We start from the raw sequence: 22,211 nt of genomic DNA on the forward strand, positions 1-22,211 counted from the left end.
ATACAGTTGGACCAGTAAGCAAGGATGTTCCCGAATCGACAATCGCAACACAATAACACGTACACGATATCTTCTGCTAGAAGGTGTCGATCCAAAACTACTGTTGAAGGTTGCCATGATAGCTGTTAAGATCTAAGCACAACAAGAAACCAATCAGTGACTATAATAAGCTAGAAAACAAGCAACTAATAAACTAAATGAGCAACTAATTAAGTCAAACTATGACTATGTATTCCAAGTTTCCAAAGACTATGTTATTCCAGGTTTCGAACATTGCATATAAGATACTGTACAGTCATATTTATAGTAAACTTTAAAGAATTTACAAGTTTAAACTCAAAACAAACATATGTACAACAAATATATAAATTTATCATTTTTTGTCATTTAGAATTTACATGTGGAGAGAAAGGTAAAATGTTGATTTATTGTTGTTCATACAACACTCTCCAGAAAACACTTCATTGAAGAAAAGAACAAGGCTAAACTTACAAGAAAAAAAAGGAAAAAAAATAGTTTTAAGTGTAAATTTCAAGATAAAGTCACCTGCACCCCAGTATGAATATCCAAGTGTTAATGAGTATGGAACTGTTTCAATCTTGCATATTTTCTTTAACTCATCAAGATTCTTGGTTGGAATATCTGACAGATCTGCTCCAAAAAGCCACAATTACCAAATATGAATCTCAATATATATAACACGAAAAAAATCAAAAGACAATAAAAACTTGCAAGATACTCACCTTAATTTCCTTGATGATTTCTATGTTTTGATGAACTTAGTAACAATGGCAGAGAGGAGCAGATGTGCTTATTAGTGGATTTCTGCAACCCATTCCTGATTTGACGCCTAGGGGCATTTCCGGAAGATAAATTATAAGGTACATAACCACGCATGCCAAAATGTGTTTGTGGGCTTTCTTCAACACTTGAAATTCGTGTGTTTGACTATTCATTTCGGTTCATAACCGCAGGGTTGACTTAAGTTGAAGAACAATAAAAAAAGGATGGAATCGGTGCAGTTTCAGCAACATAAACTTCCTCATCATTTCAGCAACATAAGCAAATGGAATCGGTGCAGTTTCACGAAAATACATCTAGAAGAACAATAAAAAAAATAGGATCAAAATCAGTTCAGCAATAAAAACAAATGGAATCTCTTTGTAGACTGCATATTATTTCTAATCACAAATATAACAAGTAAAACACTAATAAAGAAAATATTATAAAATTTAAGGATTTGATATTTTATTTACAGCTAGTGCATCAGATACATTCTCTAACTGTTTTGAAACTGTGGACACAACATTATATCATAAGCTACACAGAGGTTGATTTTTTTTAAATAATTGTGCTACAAAGTTACAAATAAACTAACAAACCTGAAGATTGACAACATCATGGTAAAATGACTGAATGGTGGCATTACCAGCAACATCTTACCAGCAAATTTATAGAATTACTTATATAGATCTTCAAGAAAACTAGCAAGTAATATATATTATATCTACCAAGCTTCTTTCTTTGGAATATTAATACTGCATACACCATAAATGCACCAATACACCATAAATGAATGGTCATTGTAGAACAACATACGCATTAGGAAAGAAACCTGCATCAGATAAACACTTGACTTTAGCATCTTTTGGCAAAACTCCTTTGAAGTCATCACAGTGGATGAGTGTTGCCAATCCTCCAGCTCAGCATCCAGAAAGAAGTGCCTGAGAAATTATCAACTAAAAACTTTTTAAATAAAACATCATATAATTCTACTTGACCACAAAGAGGGTATATAACTATATATATATTCCCATAAAATGTACATGTTGAGCATTAGATAATCCAATTGAAAGGAGTTCATCCATCATTGCTTCCCATATGAGTTGACCCCTGAATAAAAGTTTAGTATCATTCTGTAGCAGTATTGAAAGAGGAAAAATATTTATTTATACTAAACTGGCATGTTTGAAAAACTGAAAGAAAATTTCGAAATAACATACCTTTTGTTCGCTTTGAGGGTGGCCTGCAAAAGATGCACCATCACAATATCGTATCTTGACCTTGTTCCAGTTATAGAAATATGAACAAGTTTCAGTGCATTAAATTCTTATTTAATTTTGTCAAAAAATGTAAATGTAATTTTGTCACAACAAATACAGTCAAGAAACACGTATATCCAATGCTTGTACTCTCGTGGGGAACACTAGAATCTGGTTGGAGGGCAAAATAGGAAAAAGAAACGCCTTTAATTGTATATCACTTGAAGTTAACATGAATAGGCCAAAAGGGTAATCACTTCCCATATTTTCTCTCACTTGTTCTTGAAGATCCTGAAGCCACTTCAGTAGGCTCATGTGTCCATGAAGCTTGACTTGTAAAAACATCATTAGGATCACACTGATACTCTGATAAAAGAGGTACATACATGATAATTACAGCAGATATATCATATATGTATATTGTATTTACAAGAAAGGAATTTTGACATTCAACAGGTTAAGACGGTATTTGGGTCTAGTCGTCCGGATCCTGTTGAAATAGAGAAAGCTAAGAAAGTGCTCAAGGTTAGTTAAGTTTGAAAACATGTAATGTATGATTAACGATTGAAATAAACGATTACATTGAAAAAAAATTGAAAAACAATTGAAAAAAAAATTGAAAAAAACGATTACGATTACTGATGCCATTGCAAGCTTCGACCCCAATCTATAGCTACACCAAGATTTTAAAAATTGATAAAAAACGAATACAGAGATTGATTTCGTTCAAAGATAAAAACTTACTTCTTTAGGGTGTCCACATATTCGTCCAACACAGAAGAATCAACATCAACAAGGAGCTCCACCCCATCCTGTTCGGATCTAGATATGGACCCACTTGGATCGAGCTTCTCATCGAGTCTGGGCGGCTCATAGAGAAACATGTCGTACAGAAACCTTACTTGCTGCATCAACATGGCAACATACAGAGAGCGGGCGGAGGAGGCGGGGAGATTAGGAGTAACAAGCTTGATTTTTCATCGCCCACGGGCTCATGAAACTTGCGGATATCATTTGTCAGTAAGCGTTGTAAGAACTTGATTGTGTCGGCGGAAGAGAACATGAAAACGATTAGAATAAGATGATTAAATATTTCTTTAATAAATTCCAGCTACCATAAGATAAAAATAGAGATGGCCCGAAATCCTAAATCGTCGGATCTAGGGCTTGTAAGCATGAGAAGTTGCTGTGAGCTCAAAGAATTTTATGAGGACCGATTCAAAGCCCTAGTATCTTTGTTGATTATGTGAAGATGGGCCATATTCCAAGATAAAAGATGAAGACAGACCATATGTGAAGAATTTTGGGCAAAGGTATGGTGGGATCCATTTCAAAGTGGCCATGGAATTTGCAGAGCTTGATTAATTAGGTCATGGAAAGGAGAAGGGGTTTCCGACCGGTAGGAGAGGGGAAAAAAGGGCGAGGGGGTTTAAATATTTTGGGATTTGATTTCCCCCTTAGCTATTAAAGATGGAGAACGCGCGTTTGATGAAAAATTTATAAAACGACATGCTTAGACGACACGCCTTTTATGCTGAGTGCCCTCCGTGTTTTTTTTTGTTATGACACTAACTTTTAGGGCACGCAAAAATGTGTGTGTCCTAAATCCTTCAAATTTTAGAAGAGATGACACTATTTTTAGGACACATGCTTTTGCGGGTCATAAATCGATGCGTGTCATGGTTCGCATGTCATTAAAGGCATTTATTCTTGTAGTGGGGCTTCCCCCATGGTCTGATATCCAACTGCCATGGGCTCCCCCCGAGGTCTTCCATGTAAATAAAACAGAGTCAACTAGCATACCATGTGTCACATAAATAACTATCTTACTACATAGCACATATATAACCATATAAGGATGCCGTGGACTCCCTCCAGGGTCTTACTCCAGGATGCCGTGGGCTCCCCCCCTCAGGGTCTTAAATGTATATGACATGGGCTCCCCCCATGGTCTTTACCTGGAATGCCATGGGCTCCTCCATGGTCTGATATCCAACTGCCACGGGCTCCCCCTGGGGTCTTCCGTGTCTAACCAATAAGGTACTAGCACTTTCACATACATACATACTAGGCATATCAATAATTATTCCACAATAATCATCACAAATAACTGAATGGGCCGGCCTTGGTGCCTTCGACCCATTGGTATGGTGAGGAGACTCACCTCAACTGCGAACTGTAGCTGAATAGGTCCAAGCTTCGAGTATCAGCTCTATCAATTCCCTAATCTTAAATAACTCCTTAGATACAACTCAACCCTTCAAACCCTTAAAAGGCAACCCTGGTCAAAGTCAAAGTCAAAGTCAAAGTCAACTCTCCGAGTTGACCTAAGTCGTCGAGTTACCCATCAACTCGTCGAGTCCACCCCAAAGTGTAAATCACGATATTGCGATCCAACTAGTCGATTTCCTTTGTTTTCCAACAGAATCGGGGTAACCCCAACCCAACTCGCCTAGTTCACCTATGAACTCATCGAGTTCTTCAGTCTGCCAACCCACTTAATGCATTAAGCCCTTTTTCTTGAGTGCAAAGGTTCCAAACTTCAGATCCCCTTTCATAGAGATGTCTAGAAGGGTAAAGTTTCCAACTTTACTTCCAAGGATCATCTAATAAGCTCTAAACCCAAACCCTAGTTCCTTTAAGGAAGGTCTTGACTCATTAAGCCCTCAAACCCTTTCTACAACGCTCCAAATTACAGATCTGATGGCCAAGGGTGGACAAAGCACATAAAGTTTCTAACTTTACGTCCATGAATGCTTGAAACACACTCCAAGGTACACTTTAGGCTTAAAAATGAACATATTGCATGAATGGGACATGGAGGCTATTAAAGCTGGCAACTTTAATCCTCTAGAGGTCTTATAGAGGCCAGATCTACACCCCAACCTTTGGAAACCTCTTTTCTTTGGACATCCAATCCAAAGTCCCAAAACCAAGCCCTAAACCACAAAAGATGAGATCTAATAAGCTACATGTCAAGGTTATGACTTTATACCTCCAAGATGCAACCTTTGATGTAGATTTTATGGATCCAAGATCTCTCTTCCAAGCTTGATACTTCTTTCTTCAAAACTCCCTTCAAAATCTCCAACAATCACTCAAACACTCACCGAAACACAATGAACAAGAGGGGGAGGCGATTGTAGGGTTTTCTCTGAGCAAGGAGGATGGTAAGGAGGCCAGCCCTAGAGGTTAAGTCCTTTAAATAGGGTATAATGCCCGGAAAATTAGGGTTTTCATCCCCAATTTCAACTCCTCGAGTTGGGGCCATCCAACTCGTCGAGTAGAACCTTAATCCCGCTTCCAAATAGATCCCTACACGACGAGTTGGAGCTCCCTAACTCGTCGAGTTCCAGCCCAAACCCTAAAATCTTGAGAAATAAATAATACCTGGATCAAGCATTACAAATCCGGGTAATACTCTCGCATCTCATCCTCGGCTCCCATGTCCATTCTGAGCCCTTCCGGTGCTGCCATTACATATTCACTAGCTTCACCTCTTTGTTATGAAGAACCTTAGTTTTCTTATCCAAAACCGCAACGGGCCTCTCAATGTAGTTCAGGCTCTCATCCACTTGAATGTCATCCAAATAAATAACTGCGGCCTCGTCTGTGACACACTTCCGAAGCTGAGACACATGGAAGGTGTTGTGAATCTGGCTAAGCTCGTCCGACAGATCCAAACAGTAAGCCACCTTGCCCACCTGGGCAGAAATCCTGAACGGACCAATATATCCAAAACCGCAACGGGCCTCTCAATGTAGTTCAGGCTCTCATCCACCTGAATGTCGTCCAAATAAATAACTGCGGCCTCGTCTGTGACACACTTCCGAAGCTGAGACACATGGAAGGTGTTGTGAATCTGGCTAAGCTCGTCCGATAGATCCAAACAGTAAGCCACCTTGCCCACCTGGGCAGAAATCCTGAACGGACCAATATATCGGGGCCCTAACTTTCCCCTCTTCTGAAACCTATTGACACCCTTCCATGGTGACACTTTCAGCAAAGTGAAGTCTCCCACCTGGAACTCGAGATCCGAACGACGCCGATCAACATAACTTTTCAGAAGGCTCTGCGCGACTCGCAGTTTGTCGCCCACCTGCTGAATCAATTCGTTGGTCTTAAGCACCACCTCGGTGCTTCCCATGACTTGGTGCCCAACCTCGCCCCAACAAACTAGAGTCCTACATCTCCGACCATACAACATCTCAAACAGGGGTCGGTCGAAACTAGCATGGTAACTATTGTTATACGAAAACTCTGCTAGTGGGAGGTATGTATCCCAACTCCCTCCGAAATCCAATACGCATGCCCAAATCATATCCTCGAGCGTATGGATCGTCCGTTCGCTCTGTCCATCTGTATGCGGATGGTAAGTGGTGCTGAAATGTAACTGAGTTCCCAACTCTTCATGGAACTTCCTCCAAAATATGGATGTAAAACGGACATCCCAATCAGAGACTACCGATACTGGCACCCCGTTCCTGACCACCACCTCTCGCACATAAATATCTGCTAATTTCTCAGCAGTGATGCTCTCGGAGATCGGAAGAAAATGAGCACTCTTCGTCAACCTGTCCACAATGACCCAAATGGAATCCCCACCCCTCGCCCTCCTCGGTAACTTCGTGATGAAGTCCATGGTGATCTATTCCCATTTCCACATAGGAATGGGTAGCGGTTGAACCTTGTCGTGAGGCATTTGATGTTCGGCCTTCAACTTCCTGCAGGTCAAGCACCGCTCCACAAACCATGCGATCTCCCGTTTCATGCAGGGCCACCAGTAACTCAGCCTCAAATCTATGTACATCTTTGTGGCCCCCGGATGAATAGAGAACTTGGACTTATGTGCCTCCTCCAAGATCTTCTGTCTCACACCCCCGGATACCGGTACCCATACCTGGCCACACTGTGTCAGAAGACCTCGACTATCCCGAACAAACAATGGAATCTAACCCCGAATCCGCTCTATCTTCTAATTCTCTTTCTTCAAATCCTCCACCTGAGCCTCCTTGATCATATCCAACAAGGGGGAAATCACCGTCATTCTCAAACAAACATCCCTAATCGGGGCACTTGCCCCCTTGCGGCTCAAGGCATCAGCCACCACATTGGCCTTCCCTGGGTGGTACAATATCTCGCAATCATAATCCTTCAGTACATCCAACCACCTCCACTGCCGCATGTTAAGGTTCTGCTGATCCATCAAATACTTCAAACTTTTGTGGTCAGTAAAGATGGTGCATCGAACTCCATACAAGTAATGCCTCCAGATATTTAAAGAAAACACCACTGCCCCAAATTCCAAATCGTGAGTGGGGTAATTCGCCTCATGAGGCTTCAGCTGCCTCGAGGCGTACTCGATCACATGCCCTCTCTGCATCAAAACTGCCCCTAACCCCGAGATAGACGCATCACAGTACACTACCAAATCATCCAATCCTTCGGGTAGGGCTGAAAATACGGGACACACATAACCTCTGTCTGAAGGTCTCGAAAGCCAACTGCTGGTCCGGGCCCCACCGAAAAGTCACATTCTTCTTGGTCAAGCGAGTCAAAGGTACGACGATCTTGGAGAAATCCTGGATGAATCTCCGCTAGTACCCCGCTAGACCCAAGAAGCTATGGATCTCAGATGCATTCTTCGGTACTTCCCACCGCATCACTGCCTCAATATTGGCTGGATCAACCAAAATAACCTCTTGGTTGATGATGTGCCCCAAAAAGTGCACCTCTCGCAACCAGAAATCACACTTTGAGAACTTGGCATAAAGCCTTTTCTGTCCTCAGTGCCTCCAAGATGCTGTTCATGCTGCTCCTTGGTCTTAGAATAGACCAAGATATCATCGATAAAAATGATCACAGACCAATCCAACATCGGACTACACACCCTGTTCATGAGGTCCATGAACGCTGCTGGGGCATTGGTGAGCCCGAATGGAATCATCACAAACTCGTAGTGACCGTACCAAAACCTGAAAGCTGTCTTCGGTAAATCCTCATCCCTAATCCTCATCTGATGGTACCCCGACCGAAGATCAATCTTGGAAAACCAAGATGCACCCTACAGCTAATCGAACAAATCATCTATCCTTGGAAGCGGGTAGCGGTTATTCACCATTAGCTTGTTCAACTCACGATAATCAATGCACATCCTGTGTTACCCGTCCTTCTTCTTCACGAACAGGATCGGTGCTCCCCATGGGGAACTGCTCGAACGAATAAAGCGTCGGTCTAGCAGCTCCTAGAGCTACATAGACAGCTTCGGCATCTCGGGCAGAGCTAGCCGGTACGGTGCCTTAGCTATCGGAGCGGCACCCGACACCAAATCAATGTGAAACTCTACTTGCCTCTTCGGAGGCACCCCGGGCAACTCCTCGGGAAAGACATCCTGAAAATCTCGTACCACCGGTACACTGCCCAAATCTGTCGTGGACTCAATGCTCGTATCTGAGATGTATGCAAAATATCCCGAACAACCCTGATGGAGAAGTGTCCTAGCCCTCATAGCTAAAGAGTGCGTTGGCCCCTGCGAGGCCCTTTCCCCATAAATAACCAGATCTCCCCCACTTGGGGTTCGAGCTCTCACCAGCTAGCGCTCACAGTCTATCAAGGCCCCATTGGCCCTCAACCAGTCCATTCTGACGTTCACCTTTGGCCCTCTTAGCGGTATCAGAACCAGATCGACACGAAACCTCTCTCCAAACACATTCAGGACACAGTCCTAATATACCCTCGCAACACTCACAGTTCGGTCATCCATAATCTCAACCTCAAGCAGGGAATCCAAAGTCCCCGGAGCATCCCGAAACTTTTTGCTAAGCGCAAGAGATACGAACGATCGGGTAGCTCCCAAATCGAAAAGAACATGAGCCAACATACCATTGACCAAAAAGGTCCCTATCTAAGAGAACATACATACATAAGCATAACAAATTAACATCGAGTGGGAAAATAAATTACGTACCAGCCACGACGTCTGGCACTGCTCGGGCATCCTCTGTGTTCAACTGAAATGCGCGGCTCTTCACTGCAGGAGCATTCGCCTTGGCAGTGCGGCCATCAGTGATCCTAATTATGGCGGGCGCAGGCGCAGGCGCCGCCACCGCTCCTCCTCCTACCCGCAACCTCGGACAATCGACCTTTTTTTGACCGGTCTGGTTGCAGTGGAAACAAATCGAGCCCTTTGTGGGGCAGTCCCTGCTCATGTGGACCGGTTGGCCACACGCGTAACATCCCGAGCCTGCTGCTCGACAAGCCATTTGTGCGGCTTACTGCACTTGGCAGACCGGCCGCGACCCTGCTGGCCCCTACTGGAATAATTAGAGGTCTTAGGCTTTTTAGCCTGACCTACAACTGTCTGAACCTGCTCTGGCTTTCGCTTGGTGCGGAGCTCCAACTCCATCTCCCGCGCTCGGGCCTTCTCCACCATCTTATTCAGGGATGTGCACCCCGTAAAGCTCACGAAATCATGAATATCATCATTCAGCATGGAATGATACCTCGTCCTCCTCATATCCTCATCCGCATCATACTACGGAATCAACAGTGCTCGCTCCTGAAACTTGGCGTTGATCTCCGCCACAGTCTCGGTGGTCTGCTGTAGCTCCTGGAACTCCCTCACTAACCGTTACACCTCAATAGACGGTGCAAAATCCAGATCAAAGCGCCTGAAAAACTCCTCCCATTACATCTCAGCCACCCCGGCTGATCCCACCTGGCTAATCACCTCCTCCCACCAATCCCTGGCTCATTCCCTCAACATACACGAGGTACAACCCATCTTTTCCGCCTAGGAGCAAAAGCTCGTGCGCTGGGAATTCCCCATGTCTGCCACCCAGCATCGACTAGCTATGGGGTCCTTGACCCCGAAGAACTTAGGCACTCTGCACGCCTTGAACTACCGGAACGAGGGAGTTCGGGCCCCGACCTGACCCGCAGCCATCTCGGCTCAGAAATACCTGAGACGCTCCTCCATGATCTCCATCATCCCCTCCTTGACTATCCCGGAAATCACTAGGGTACCGTCAAGAATGGCCCTCGTAACCTCGGTTGCGATAAGCTCGCACAGCCTCTCGTCAATGGGCTCTGTAGCGTAGCCCTACCCAGATCCGGAACCTGATCCTGATCCTGATCCTCCTACTCCATGACGTGTCACTACCATTCTGATTTGAAATACCATAAGACAGAATGATCAAGATATTCAAAAGGGGATCCTTCCATACCGGTTCTCCTTAGAGCTTCCAGAACTAAGATTAGTTCGGCTACAGGTCCTGTGCTTTCAGTAGTACGGCCCCAATACTACCTTCCACACCTACCTATACCTTCCCCAAGGCTCTACCTGATAACTCTAATTCGTCCCAACACAAAACATATATCACAGACTACCGCATAACTCAAATCCTAGGCTATCCTAAGATTTGCCCAATCCCATGAACCAGAACTCAAACCAATCATAACAGGTTGCCCTATGCATGCAAATTATACACAGAATAGGATCAAATAGACTGTCGTATAACATACTGTACTCTAGGACCATAACCAGATAAGGAACAGGAAATAAGGCCAAATCAATTATTCTAAGGCTATAAGATCCTAACCGTATAAATTTTTAAAGCGTACACATAACAAAATCCATCTGACTATCATATTCGAATTATCAGTATAGCATGGCTAACATATTGGGGAACCACTTACTTGAGCTCGGCCGATTACGCGCATTGCACTCTCCTTTTTTGGTTTTAAGAAGCTTTTAACTTTTGATTTTTGAAAACAATTTTACCATTTCCTCAGTTTGAGTTCCGACACAACCGAAAGTGTGCCTGAATCCCTCAAACCAAGGATTTGATACCAACCGGTAACAACCCAAATTTTCAATAGAATTTTTCATTTTAAATAACCAAATAATTTCCATAAGATATAAAATTACAATGACATTTGTTTTCAAAATCCATAACATAAGATAAATTATTCATAATATAAGAGTGTACCAAATAAAACGCCAGAGAGTGCATGCCGCGCCATCACACCGGGCTCTTACCCTTAGATCCTGAAGTACCTGAAACAACCAACAAACTGTAAGCTAATGCTTAGTGAGTTCCCCATAACATACCCCACACAATCCACATAGTCACATAAACCATATCGGCTATATAAGCCACATAAGCCATGCATACAAACATATAAGGATGTCGTGGAAACCCTCCAAGGTCTTATTCCAGGATGTCGTGGGCTCCCCCAAGGTCTTATACCTACATGTCATGGGCTCCCCCATGGTCTTTACCTAGAATTCTGTGGGCTTCCCCTATGGTCTGATATCCAACTGCCACGGGCCCCCCGGGGTCTTCCATGCAAATAACACAAAGTCAATTAGCATACCATATATCATAGGAATAACTATCATACTACATAACACATATATAAACATATAGGGATGCCATGGACTCCCTCCAGGGTCTTACTCTTGATGGGTTTTGAGCATTCTAACACTCCTATGGTGTACATGCAACCCTAGAAACCTTGGATCTATGTTTTCTCTAATATTCATGTAAATTTGATTTTCCAAAGTTCTCATCCTAACTAACATGGCATGGGGTACTTGTAATATATAAAAAACTAGTAGAATGCCATACCTTTTCTTGTAGCTTGGATTCCTTAAGACCTTGTGAGCCTAGCACCCCAAATGTGATGCCTCAAATGTTTCACACAACACCACAACTCTTGGAATAACTTGAGAGAAGAACACTTTCACTCAAAAATCGGCTAGCCCTCTTGTTCTTGTCTTAGTGTCCGATTTTGCTCCATATGAGGTTGCTTATATAGTGTGTCACATGTAGGGTTACACCATGTAAACCCTAATGTGCATGGCTTTTCATTTCCCCCATGATCCATGGGTTTTAACCTCCATGGAGTATCCATGGACCACCCAATGGGTCCTAGCCCAATCTAGTGAATCATGATCCATAAGCCACTATATAAGAATGAATGATTTACAAATCAATCCCCATATATTTAATTAGTCTCTTTTTTATCACAAAAATAATTCCAAATTAATTCTTGATCAATACTATTTAAATAATACGATTTCATATTAATATATTAGAACTTATAATATACTAACAAACCATAAGTGTCCTTTTCTCATTATGTCTATCCAATTGTTGAGATGCCGAGCTACCCAAATGGACCATGCCAAGCCGGGTCAAGTACATACCAAATATAGTTATGGACTTAGACACCTTATCCAACAACTCTAGGGTGTCGTGGGCTCCCCCAGGGTCTTATACCTATATGTCATGGGCTCCCCCATGGTCTTTACCTGGAATGTCATGGGCTCCCCCTATGGTCTGATATCCAACTGCCACAGGCTCCCCCCGGGGTCTTTCATGTCTAATCAATAAGGTACTAGCACTTTCACATACATACATACTAGGCATATCAATAATGATTCCACAATAATCATCACAACTAACTTAATGGACCGGCCTTGGTGCCTTCGACCCATTGGTATGGTGAGGAAACTCACCTCAACTGTGAACTGTACCTGAATAGGTCCAAGCTCCGAGTATCAACTCTGTCAATTCTCTAATCATAAACAAATCCTTAGATACAACTCAACCCTTCAAACCCTTAAAAGTCAACCCTGGTCAAAGTCAAAGTCAAAGTCAAAGTCAACTCTCTGAGTTGACCTAACTCGTCGAGTTACCCATCAACTCGTCGAGTTCCTTTGTTTTCCAACATACTCGGGGTAACCCCAACCCAACTCGGCGAGTTCACCTATAAACTCGTCGAGTTCTTCAGTTTGCCAACCCACTTAATGCATTAAGCCCTTTTTCTTGAGTCCAAAGGTTCCAAACTTTAGATACCCCTTCATAGAGATGTCTAGAAGGGTAAATTTTCCAACTTTACCCCCAAGGATCATCTAATAAGCTCTAAACCCAAACCCTAGTTCCTTTAAGGAAGGTCTTGACTCATTAAGCCCTCAAACCCTTTCTACAACACTCCAAATTACAGATATGATATCTAAGGGTGGACAAAGCACGTAAAGTTTTTAACTTTACGTCCATGCATGCTTGAAACACACTCCATTGTCCACTTTAGGCTGAAAAATGAACATATTGCATGAATGGGACAGGGAGGCTATTAAAGTTTGCAACTTTAATCCTCTAGAGGTCTTATAGAGGCCATATCTACACCCCTAACCTCTGGAAACCTATTTTCTTTGGACATCCAAGCCAAAGTCCCAAAACAAAGCCCTAAACCACAAAATATGAGATCTAATAAGGTACATGTCAAGGTTATGAGTTTATACCTACAAGATGCAGCCTTTGATGTAGAGTTTCTGGATCCAAGATCTCTCTTCCAAGCTTGATACTTCTTTCTGTAAAACTCCCTTCAAAACCTCCAACAATCACTCAAACACTCACCGAAACTCAATGAACAATAGGGGAGGTAATTCTAGGATTTTCTCTGAGCAAGGAGGCTGGTAAGGAGGCCAACCCTAGAGGTTAAGTCCTTTAAATAGGGTACAATGCCCGAAAAATTAGGGTTTTCATCCCCAGCGTCAACTCGTCGAGTTGGGGCCTTCCAACTTGTCGAGTAGACCCTTAATCCCGCATACAAATAGATCCATACACAACGATTTGGATCTACCCAACTCGTCGAGTTCCAGCCCAAACCCTAAAATGTTGAGAAATAAATAATATCTGGATCAAGCGTTACACCGTAAGTGTTCAGAATTAACGTGGGAGCCCGAGGTTGAGATGAGGGAGAATTATCCGGAGTTATTCACAGTGACGGACTTCGAGGACGAAGTCTGATTCAAGTGGGGGAGAATTGTAACACTTCATTCAGGGTTTTCCCTTTAAGCCCTTTATTAGAAAGTTTCTTGCATTTTGGTCCCTAGCCGAGTACGTTGGGCGTACGCCAGGAGTACGCTGAGCGTACTAGCACAATGGCTTTGATGCGGAGGCACCCACGTACGTTGCGGATACGTGGGGGTACGCTGGACGTACGATCATTAGCGGAAAAACCTAAGTTTTAGGGTTTGTGTCCTATTTAAACACCTTAAGTTGCTATTAGACTTTGATTTCACCAGCCTCCATCCCTCTAATCACTAAGAACGAAACACTAGCCTTCATTTGAGTGTTTTTGAGCCATTTTTGTGATCTTGTGGTGTTTTTGGATTCTTTGAAGGAGGTGAAGCTTGGTGGTGAATCTTTGGTGGATTTGGAGCATGAACATCCAAAATCTTCATCAACTTTGCAAGCTTTCTGAGGTAAAGCTTACACCTTGGTAACTCCAATTGATAGATCTAGTTTAGGGCTTTGTTTTGGTATGTTTTGGCCCCATGAGTCCTCTTTGTGAGTTTGAGTCACTCCATGAGTTGGAAATGCTAGATCTTAGCCTCTCTAATGTTCCTTATGCATAAAACTGCTACCTTGATATTTGCATATTTAGCTATATTTTTATGTTGGATTTTTATCATTTATTGGCTAATTAATAGCATATTATGGACAAAAGATACTTAATATTGTTCAAATTATATTTTCAGTCCAAAAAAGAAGCTCGGAAGCAAAAGGAAGCAGGAGATATGAACGAAAGCTCGGGAACGAAAGAAAGAAGAAAAAGGCTTAATTCTGAAGCTACTCGGCGAGTAGGGTCGTCTACTCGACGAGTAGACACGAAGGTTCGCAAAGCAATACGTGGAGACCTTGCCGTATACGGATTCCTCAAGGGGGACTGGACGAGTGAGTTATCTACTTGACGAGTAGCCCCTGTTTTGAGAAAACTATAAATAGACTTCACAAACCCGAATTGAGGACTCTCTGGATTTTTGGTGGAAACACTTGGCGATCAAGGAAGCCCTTGGAGCTCTGGAAAATGTTGAAGAACCCTAATCCTTCATTCTTAAGAGATTAAGGCACTTTAGGTTTAATTTTGCACTTTACCTTTGAGTAGAATTATGTTACGTTTATTTGAATTCGTTTTTAAGCTTTCATACACTGAAATCATGAACTAATTTCGTTAGTTTCTGTTTGGGGAAAACAATTTTGCTCCTATGGTTTAATTTACTCTTTTGATTAATTGTTAGTTGGTGATATTGTTAAATTAAGCTTGTTAAAGACCCTTATGCATTAACCATAACTATTTTCTGTTAATTGCTAAGTGATTAAGCTGCATGAACATCTCTTAATTGGTTATCTCATATAATTTATGTGAACACAATACTATATGCCTAGGAATAATGAACATGAAACTAGGATTAATTAGAGAATGGGTAAATTAATGTGTGAGCTTGTGTGATACACCATCAACAAGAGGTTAATTGAATCACTAAATTGAATTAGCTAGCTACAAGTCTTATTTAACCCGAATAATTAACCTAGGAAATCTATTAGTTTAATCAACTGGCCATTGCTTGAATTGGTATGTTTTCTAAGGATTAGTAATAGCGAATGCGAACCTAATCACCAGAGTCGGTAACCAATAACAATTAATCTATTATATTATCATAAAAATTAACCATAGGAGTAAATAAGTTGAACCTAAACAGAAACCCTTTTTGATCATTGAATTTAGTTTGTTTTTACGTGTTTTCAGCTTTTAGTTGGGTAGTTAAGGTTTATTTAAGTTTCTAGTTTGGCAAAACTAGAGAAACCCCTATTTTCTATTACTTGTTTTAGTTAATTCTAGTTTTTAGTTTTAATTTTCCGTTCCCTGAGTTCGATACCCTACTTATTTAGCTACACCACAATTGATATGTCCACTGCCTTTGTGTGTCAATTTTATAATTAAAAGTAGGATTAAAACTAGTTGAGTTAAAACACATCAAGTTTTTTGGCGCCGTTGCCGGGGAACGGTTCAAAAATTAGCACTAATTTCTAGTTTTATCGATCCTTTGTGTGAGATTTATCTTGCACAAAGTTATTTTTAGGTAATTTAGTTATGAGGATTAGTTTTCATAGTTTTCTGTTTTAGAAATTTAATTAGAATTTTTTTCTGTTTCTGCCTTGAACTCGCCGAGTGCAGTCGACGCTACTCGGCGAGCCCATCACTGTTTCACAGTTTTTATTTTTATTTTCTTTTTGTTCTTTTTACGCGTTTTTCTTACTTTGGTTGCAGTTGTTACATGACCCGAGGATCCAATACGCCTTTGGTTCCTCCACTTGAAAACCCGGAGTCCGCTCTAAAGAAGAACAAAGGAAAAGCCATTGGAGAATCCGCTTCTTCAAAGAACTCACCTTTGAAGAATCTCAAATCCGTTTTTAGCAAGAAAAAGAGCAGCAAATCAGGAGCATCCAACACCTCTTCCTTGGAAAACGAAGACCCAATCAAGGAAGACATCGTGAACGAGTCTGAAAGGGAAGAAAGCGAATTTGAAGAAGGTAGCGATCTAGAAGGTGACTTTGACAACACCATGGCGAACATCGATGAAGTTCCCATGGGCGAATGGAAGAAGAGGATACGAGATGATACCGGCCCGGGACTTGTGCAACCCGCAATTCCCGCGACTGCCACTTTTGAGCTTAAAGGTCACATACCTGCTCAACTCAAGGAGATCCCCTTCTACGGAAAAGACCACGAAGATGCCTGTAAACACTTGGATGAAGTCAATGATGTAGCTGATTATTTTAATGTTCCAAATGTGCCTCGCGAAACCCAAATGCTTCGTATGCTTCCAGTTACATTCAAAGGTGCTGCAAAGGATTGGTTCAAGTCACTCCCTCCTGGATCCATCACTACATGGGCTAAGATGAAAGAAGAATTTATTGACCAGTTTTGCCCACCTTCGAAAATAGCCAAGTTGAAGAAAGCTATTGCCAACTTTGAACAACAAGCCGGAGAGTCCCTTTATGAGGCATGTGAGAGATACAAAAGTCTACTAAGGAATTGCCCACATCATGATCTTAATAGCCAACAAGAAGTCTCCATTTTCTATGATGGAGTCAATGTAACAACTAGGCAGCTCCTTGACTCGCAAGGACCCCTCACAAAGAAGGCACCCCCGATGATCAAAGAACTAATTGAAGAATTCTCTAAGAATTCTAGAGAATATCATAATCCTAGGAATAATCCAATTAGAAGGGAGGTGAATTCTGTTTCTGAGGACATGGCGGCAATGATGGCAATGTTGAAAAGCATGGATAGGAGGATGGATAAGATGGATCAAACAATCCATGCTATTCGGGTTGGATGTGAGAATTGTAACGGACCTCATCTTACTAAAGATTGTGATTTGGATGAGAATGGGAACAAGAAAGCCCAAGTATTCTATTCAAGTGGAGATAGATTCAATAATGATTGGCGAAAACCGAAGAAAGAATTGCTACCATATGATGAGTACAAAAAGGCGAAGGAGGAAAAGTTCAGACAACAAGCAAGGGGTTTTTACCAAAAGGAGGAGCCGGTGCAAGAAAGGATACCAAACTTGGAAGAAATGCGAACTAAATTTGTAGCTGCATCTGAGAAAAGACATAATGACCATGATGCTGCGATACAAGATACAAGAACAATACTAAGGAAGCAGCAAGCATCTATTCATAACATTGAGAAACAGCTAGGGCAGCTGGCCCAACAAATCAATCAAAGACAACCGGGTGATCTTCCAAGCAATACCGAAAAGAATCCACGAATGGAGCAATTGAATGCTATAATAACTAGTTCTGAAAAAAATTTCACTCCTCTGAGCCCTACCCAGAAGGCCTCAATAAAGGTGCAACCAGAAGAAATGGGAAACTCGAAATCAGCAAAACCCGACTCGACTCGCCGAGTGCCAGTCATGGACTCGACGAGTCCAATGCCTGATGACAAAACTGTTTACTCTTTAAAGTCTTCCAGGCCAACTTTGCCATTTCCGATTCGAGCCATACCTGATGATCAAGTAAAAGAGTATAGGAAGTTTCTGGAGCATGTAAAGGCCCTTCAAGTCAACATTCCATTTGTTGAAACGATACTTCAAACGCTTAAATATGCAAGCTTTTTGAAAAGTCTCTTTGCCTCTAGAAAAGATATGGCAGAAATAGCTGAACTAGTGTTGAATGAGCTACCTGAAAAGAGGGGTGATCCAGGAAGCATCTCCATACCTTGCCAATTTGGGAACATAATTGCTACTCATGTGTTGACCGATTCGGGTGCAAGTATTAATTTAATGCCATATTCTTTCTTAAAGAAGCTAAATTTACCGGAGCCAAAGCCGATTCATATGAAGATCCATTTAGCCGATAAGACAATAATACATCCAAGAGGAGTATGCGAAGATCTTCTCATCAAGGTCGATAATTTTTTTTTCCCGTGCACTTTGTAGTGCTTGACATGGAAGAAGACCTTAAAGTTCCAATCATTCTTGGGAAACCATTTTTGAATACCGCTTGTGCAATAGTCGATGTGTGCGAATCTACACTAACACTAAGGGTAGGGAATGATTCAGTGATGTTTAAAGCGGAACAAGAGCAAAAGAATGAAGGGATGAAAAACGGGGAAATTTCCTTAGTGGATTTGGATGATGAAGTGTTAGAAAGAGAGCTTGCACTTTTACAAGAAGAAAATCCAAGTCAATTTCTATTACCTTCTGGAGGGAATTTCGATGCTGGAAAAGATTTAAAGGAAATAGAAAGGTTGTTAGAGGAAGCTGAGTCAAAAGAAACAACAAAAATTGTGGAAATCTCACAAACTCGCCGAGTAGCATCGACTGACTTGACGAGTCCAATCGAGAACCTCAAAGATCATGAAGATCTTATCTTGCTTCTTATAAGTTCCCTTTCTGACCTTGACATAAGTCCAATAGAAGAGGCTGAAACTGTAAAAAAAGTTAGCTTCCAACACGCACAATTGGCTTACCTTGACACGATGATAAAAGAAGAAGCAATTCAACTTGACGAGAGGGTAAGTTTGGGAGAAAAGGAGAATGTAAGGGCTTGGAATGATGATGTGAATAACTCATCCATTGAGTCACTCATGGCTAATCGAGAGATCGAGTCAAATACAATCAAGATAACCAAACCTCGAGCCCGAGTTTATACTAATTATGAAGTATTTGCATTTGAACCACCAGATTCTTTAGAAGGTAAGGAGGAATCCTTAATATCAAGTGATGATAAGGTGGCAACCGTACGGGAAATCGAGATTGACAAAGAAGGAGTACAAAGGATGGGTCCAAGGAACGGGGTGAAGAAGAAAAAGGTTGGGAAACGGATCAGTTATGCTATACAAGAGGATGCTGCAAGGAAAAGGAGAGACGAATTGAGACGGGCGTATAAAAGAAAGATACATGCTTACAAGACAAAGTTTAAACAACAAAAGATTAAGTGTGAATTCCCGATGGAGGAAAATGAAGAAACGTAAAGCGGGAAGGAGTCCAGCTAACGACTCCTCAAAAAGAAGCGCTTACGGGAGGCAACCCGTCCCTAGAGTTTGTTTTCTTTTACTTTTCTTCGTTTTTAGGATTTATTTTCATTTTGCTTTGGATTTGTTTTTATCAATCTTCTTCTGTGTTTAAAATGATTGCTTGAGGGCAAGCAATGCTCAAGTGTGGGGTGGCATACATTTTATTTTGCAAACTCAAATTTTTCACAGAATGAAAAACTCGACGAGTCTCTAAGTCTACTCGGCGAGTCCATTTCAGAAATCCCGAAAAATCGCTGAATCAGGCATCTACTCGCCGAGTAGGTCCGCCTACTCGACGAGTCCATATATTACCCGAGAAAAAAAAATTATTTTACACTCTGTAAAAGAGGGGTTTTTACCCTAAATTGCAAACACTTTCAGCCATTCATACGAGCCGCCACCCCATACTCGACGTGCACTCTCTCAAGCCTTCATCTTGAATCTTCTCTTCTTTTGCGAATTCAACCAACAAGGAACCATGTCTAGGAGAGGTCAAAGTTCACGAGGAGGCGGTTATGGGGACATCCCATGGTTGACTTTTCCAAGCATCACCAACAAGTCTTCACTCACACGTACAAAAAGCAAGCTGGAGGCTTTAAAGCGAAAGGAAATATATGTTCCTAATGAGTTGGACTGGTCATGGATAGGGCAAGCTGGGTTGGAAGAAGCGTTGAACCATTACTTGGTCAAGTCTTGTGAAGTTAATGGGGTACAAATAATCTGTGACGGGTGGAGTCGGTTGTTCAAGCTTCAAGAACCCGTGTATCAAGAGCTTTGCTGGGAGTTCTTTGCCACCATCTCTTTCCGGGGTGGTGATGACTACTATAGTCCGAATATTATTTCATTCTGCCTTGGAGGAGAGTTTCGCCAGTGCAGCATGGCAGAGCTGGCATGGAGGCTTAGTATTTATGATCAGAATGAGATCATGTCCGAGACTTTTGAGTCATTCTTGGAGCAGTACCACAAAGACTTGCCTGAGAATGTGGGTGCCTCTACTTGGTGGACCACCATTACCAACCGGGTTTACATTCCTTCATCCGCCCAAGAGGGGAGCATTTGTTCCCCGATTCATCGCTTAATACATCGTCTGATCGCGAGCTCTATAAACATGCGAAAGGATGACGATAAAGTCCCCACTCTCGACATCTTCTACATGTGGGGTATTATCACTCCTAATGTATTTTGCAATTTGCCATATTGCATGGCAAAATACTTGGCAGAGGGGGCAGTCAAAGAGCGGGTGACTTCAAAAATCAATGGTGGCATGTTTGTTACAAGGCTTGCGAGAACTTATGGTATTTTGGACCGACAAGAGGCACGGGAATTGACTATGATTCCTAGTCCTCCCTTCAGCACAACATTATTCTGGAGGGCTAGGATCATTGAGGATTATGGAGGGGGGCATGTTAGTATTCCAAATGATGATGAACCGTTAGTGCCGGAGGAACCGGGAAGGAGGATGAGACAAAGGAGAGAGCGGGTGCCACAAGACCCACCGGTTATTCCGGTGGATGAGGAGCTACCTATGGATTGGTATAATGTTGAGTTGCGAAGATACCAAGACGACCTCAGGCGGGGCGTGAACTATGTCAATGAGTCATTTGCTTATTTATTTGAGCAAATGCATTTTGTACCAAGGCCCGGGCCCGGATTCCCGTATGTGTCCAGTTGGGATGAAAGGGTGCAAGCGAGAAGAAACCAAGCGGGCGGAAGTGGAGCCGGAGGAGATGAAGACGAGGAAGAGGATTGATGTTTTATTTTATTGTGTTTTTGATGTTTAAGACTATTTACTTTCCTTTGTTGTGGGTGTTGAACTTGTAGGATGTTTAAGTAGGAATTTGTTTTCTTTTATCACTTGTGGTTGTTTTCTTTTCAGATTGAAGGATTGGATGCATGCAAGAGTCTCAATTGTCAAGGTTAGAGTGAGGATCAGGTCTAGATGAGAATGTGCATGAGTTTAGGGTCAAGTCCGTTCTCAAGGAGGGTCTTAGAGTGTTATTTGTTGAAGAAAAATGAAGAAAACACACTGAGTTATCATACCCAGCCATATCAGAAACGGAACCCAAAAGCAGAATATTTATATTTCTCACTCAGCGATGGACTCGCCGAGTGCACATTACCTACTCGACGAGTCCGAGTTCAATTCCAAGATTTTTCTGCTTGATACGTTGCTACTCGTCGAGTTGCCGTATAGACTCGACGAGTTTATCACTTTTCATTCTCAAGGCTTATATTCTACTCATATTCACTACGGGTCTTGCTCATATTCCTTAGAGTTTGATTCCTGAAGATTTCCGAGTATCTTTCCTGCATTATTGGAGCTTTCCCACACAAGATATGACACCCAAGGCATGGATGAGTTGTTCCTATGTCTAAAGTCAGTTGAAGATGAAGCTAAATTGAAGAATATCAACCTCACGACTACTATCCCAGGGGAGTTTGTTCCAATTCCTTCTTTATTTTATTGTTCTTTATCATGCATAATATGCAATGGGGACATTGCATAAATTAAGTGTAGGTTAGGGGGTTGGTTATATTAGTTAAATTAGTAAGATTAGAATCCTAATTCTAGGTATAAATTAGAATCCTAATTCTAGGTATAACCAACCCTCTAACCCACACTTAATTTATGCAATATGTTTAGCATCGTGGGACAAAAACAGGAAATTTTTTTGAGAATATAACCAACACCTAATTTAACTAATATAACCAACCCCCTAACCCACACCTAATTTAACTAATATAACCAACCCCCTAACCCACATTTCTGGTACAATATGTTTA

At 41.9% G+C, this 22,211-nt stretch overlaps 1 non-coding gene across 1 annotated transcript; it reads right to left on the reverse strand.

Moving 5' to 3' along the window:
• Window positions 1–16,845: 16,845 nt before the first annotated feature.
• LOC145151749 (small nucleolar RNA R71) lies at window positions 16,846–16,952 on the reverse strand. The gene has a single exon (XR_013732306.1). It is a non-coding gene; the product is annotated as a small nucleolar RNA R71 (small nucleolar RNA).
• Window positions 16,953–22,211: the final 5,259 nt, after the last annotated feature.

Source organism: Lactuca virosa, chromosome 1 (assembly GCF_052849685.1).
Source record: "Lactuca virosa cultivar CGN04683 chromosome 1, Lactuca_virosa_CGN04683_v6, whole genome shotgun sequence".
NCBI lineage: Eukaryota > Viridiplantae > Streptophyta > Magnoliopsida > Asterales > Asteraceae > Lactuca > Lactuca virosa.